Raw genomic sequence first — 3,711 nt, forward strand, 5'->3', positions numbered from 1 at the left:
TAGGATGATCTTCTCATTGTCCTCTACACATATAGATGGTATGAAATTGCCCACGCTTAAAATGTTTTAAAAGTATCATTTGAGTGGTTCACCTCCCTGACTTATAAAAAAAAGAAAAAAGAAAAGAAAGAATTAAAAACCACAACCCAATTTTCAAAATCAGTCCACACAAATATCATGCTTAAAGCTATCCCTTATGATGTTACTTACAATACAAGAAATTGGAAAGTCCACTAATAGGAGAATGGTTAAGTAACGATTACATAGCAATTAAAGAAATATTAAAAAAAAAAAAAAAAAAAAAAAACTTTCACTGTCTTGCAAAAGAAATGCTTCTGATGATAGGAAAAGGCAGAGTACAAAATAAAATTGTATTTTTATTTATTTATTTATTTAATGGAAGGTTTTTTTTGTGGGCTTTTTTTTTTTTTTTTAATTCTCACCCAAGGATTTTTTAAATTGATTTTTAGAGAGAGAGGGAAAGACAGAGAGAAATAACAACAAGACAGAAACACGTTGATTGGCTGCCTCCTGCAAGCACACTAGGGCCGGGCCTGGGGAGGAGCCTGTAGCCAATATACCTGTCCTTGACCAGAATCGAACTCAGGACCCTTTGGTTGGCAGGCCAACGCTCTACTCACTGAGCCAAACTGGCTGAGGCTAAAATTTTATTTTAAATTTTTTATTTTTAAAATAAAGTATAACAAAGACACCAGAATGTGAACAAAGGTCCCTCTGCGACACTGAGGTAGCAATGACTCAACAAATGAGCTTAGGTGTCAGAGACTTTCAGATCACACCCTGGCTTCACTTTCTGCTTGGCTTGCGTTGAGAAAATTAGTATTCTCTCTGAGCCTTGCTTTCCTTTTCTGAAAAATTAGGGCTCATGGCAATAACTGCCTCATAGGACTGTTGTAAGAAACTTCACTTAAATATCTTTTCATTAATTTCAGAGAGGAAGGGAGAGGGACAGACAGACAGAAACATCAGTGATGTGACAAAATCATTGATTGGCAGCCACCTGCACACTCCCCACTGGGGATCGAGCCCACAACCTGGGCATTCTTGACCAGAATCAAACCTGGGACCCGTCAGTCCCGAAGCTAAGGCGTAAGAGATTTTTTTTTTTTTTTTTTTTTTTAAATAACCCAAGTAAAGAATACATAATAAATGTTTAACAACGAAAGGGAAAAGAAAGGTAAAACAGCATCTTTTTTTAATGTTATTTTTTTATTGTTTGAAGCATTACAAGTAGTAGTATGTATGTCTCCTTTTTTCCCCCTTAACTTCCCCCGGCCTCCCCTACCCCTCAGCATATGCCTTCACCTGCCCCCCAGTGTCTGTGTCCATTGGTTATGTTTATATGCATGCATACAAGTCCTTTGGTTGATCTCTTACAGCGCCCCCCTCCCCAACCTTCCCTGCCTTCCCACCATAATTTGACAGTCTGTTCAATGGTTGTTTTTTTATCTCTTTAACTATTTTTCCCCATTTTTTTTCTTTAAGAAATCTTGCAACTGAATACTAGAAATAAACATAAGAACAAAAAAACATTTGAGTCCCAATTTCAATGTCCAACAGTTCTGAGCCCCAGTTTCAATGTCAAATAGTTCCTTCTGTGTACATGTCAGCCATGACATAACAGCATCTTGAAAGCAAAACCTCTTTAGTATAACAGCAATTTATTATTAATTTATTCCAGGTGCTACCTCCAATCATACTTTGCATCATGAAGTGATACAAAGTTCTGCCAAACCAATTATCTCATACCTTTTTGCTACTTGACCTATTTTGGCCACTTATTACTACATAGTTTCTCTTTCATATTGTATATTTTATAAGGTACTCAACACTAAGAGAGAATCGAGGAAAGAATATTATTCTAGCTTTCTCCACATATTTTGACAATGGGGCCATCTACTGAGTAAAATTGAAAGAGTTCAAATTGTCAGGCTCATTAGCAATTTTTAAAATTATTAGAATGTACCTTTTTATTAATTATGGAAAATAAACTTTTACTTAAACTCTCTCTTCAGACATATGTTTGAACTCTATGATATGCCATCAAAATGCTACATTTTCTTGATATTTTATCATGTACTAATTCAAATGTAAGTCTCTCATAGTTTCTTTGTTATAAACATTTAGCTGATGAGCCCTCTCATTTCATTGTTTTCCTGCATACTAGTAAGTACCCCTATTGGGTCAGACTGTAAAACATAGTTGTTCACTGCTGCCTTCTGCAACAGAGAATAATTTACTTGTTCAAAAACATCTACCTCCAAACATAAGTCGAACTCTTAAAATTAAATTTTTGCAAAAGTTTATTCTATATTTAAAGTTAGTAATGTCTAAAACACTTTTTTGAAAAGTTATTTCCAAAGAAAAAAAATAAAGCTCTATATAAACTTATTTGACGTGTAGAAAGCTTTTTTAAACATATATATATCAATGTCTCATCAATGGTTACCAATCACACAGAATTTCCACTATTGAGAGAAAAACAATCTTTAGCATAAATAATAGCAACTCCTTTTTCTTTCTTTTCTTTCTCCCCCCCTCCCCCCATCTGCAGTCCAAAATGCAGATTTTTGAGAAAACCCTTATGGGGAAGACCATCACGGTTGAATCCTGAGATACAAAAGAAAATGTAAAGGCCAAGGTCCAGGATAAGAAAGGAATTCCTCCTGACCAGCAAGGCCTGACCTGTTGCTGGCAGGCAACTGTAAGACAGAAGTACGTGGTCTGACCACAACATTCAGAAGGAGTCCACTCCATCTTGTGTTGAGACTTCATAATAGTGCTCAGAAAAGGAAGAAGTCTGACACCACCTATAGGTGGAATGAGGTTGCCCCCATGATAATAAGCCTAAGAGAAAGGTGGAAATACCACAGAGTGGATGGGAATGGCACAGTCCTTCACCCTCGTCGGGAGTGGCCTTCACATGAATGTGGTGCTGGAGTTTTCATGGCCAGCCACATTGGCAGACGTTATGGCAAATGCTGTCTGACCTATTGCTTCAACAAACCAGAAGACAAGTAATTGTGTATGAATTAATAAAAGACATGATGCCCTAACCAGTTTGGCTTAGTGGATAGAGTGTCAGCCTGTGGACTAAAAGGTCCCAGGTTCGATTCCGGTCAAGGCACATCCCCAGTAGGGAGTGTGCAGAAGGCAGCTGATTCAACGTTTCTCTCTCATCAGTGTTTCTAACTCTCAGTTCCTCTCCCTTCCTCTCTGTAAAAATGAATGAATGAATGAATGAATGAATGAATGAATGAAAAATATATTAAAAACAACCATATTTAAAGTTTTAAAAATAAAAGACATGAACTAAAACAATAAAAAGCAATAGCAACTCCTTTTTTGTCATTCAAATATCTTAGGCTATTAAAATTCAAACTATACTCTCAGTGTGTCCACGGATAGAATTATCTCCATAGAGAGGCCAGAATCAAGCGAAAACTATTTTAAGAAGAATATCAAAGAAATGCACCTGGCACCTTAATTTTAATGCTTCAAATGGAGCCCTTTACGGAAACAGGATCATACTAGATTCCTGGTCCATGGCAGCCAAGCGAAGAATGCACTGGCTAGCTCACAGACATCACCACTTTCTGCACTGCCAGTTTGCCTCACCAAGAATCGGAAGAAATTCAAGACTTTAAGAGCATAGTTAAAGGTGGTTCACTGAAGGAAAAGAAAGAAAAC

General features: G+C 36.8%; 1 pseudogene across 1 annotated transcript; it reads left to right on the forward strand.

Moving 5' to 3' along the window:
- The first annotated feature begins 2,581 nt into the window (after positions 1-2,581).
- On the forward strand, positions 2,582-3,042 carry LOC311616466 (ubiquitin-ribosomal protein eS31 fusion protein-like; annotated as a pseudogene). The gene has a single exon. The product of its transcript is annotated as a ubiquitin-ribosomal protein eS31 fusion protein-like (transcript).
- The last annotated feature ends 669 nt before the right edge of the window (positions 3,043-3,711 follow it).

The sequence above is a fragment of the Pipistrellus hanaki genome (genome assembly GCF_964339955.1).
Source record: "Pipistrellus hanaki genome assembly, chromosome: 2".
NCBI classification, from domain to species: domain Eukaryota; kingdom Metazoa; phylum Chordata; class Mammalia; order Chiroptera; family Vespertilionidae; genus Pipistrellus; species Pipistrellus hanaki.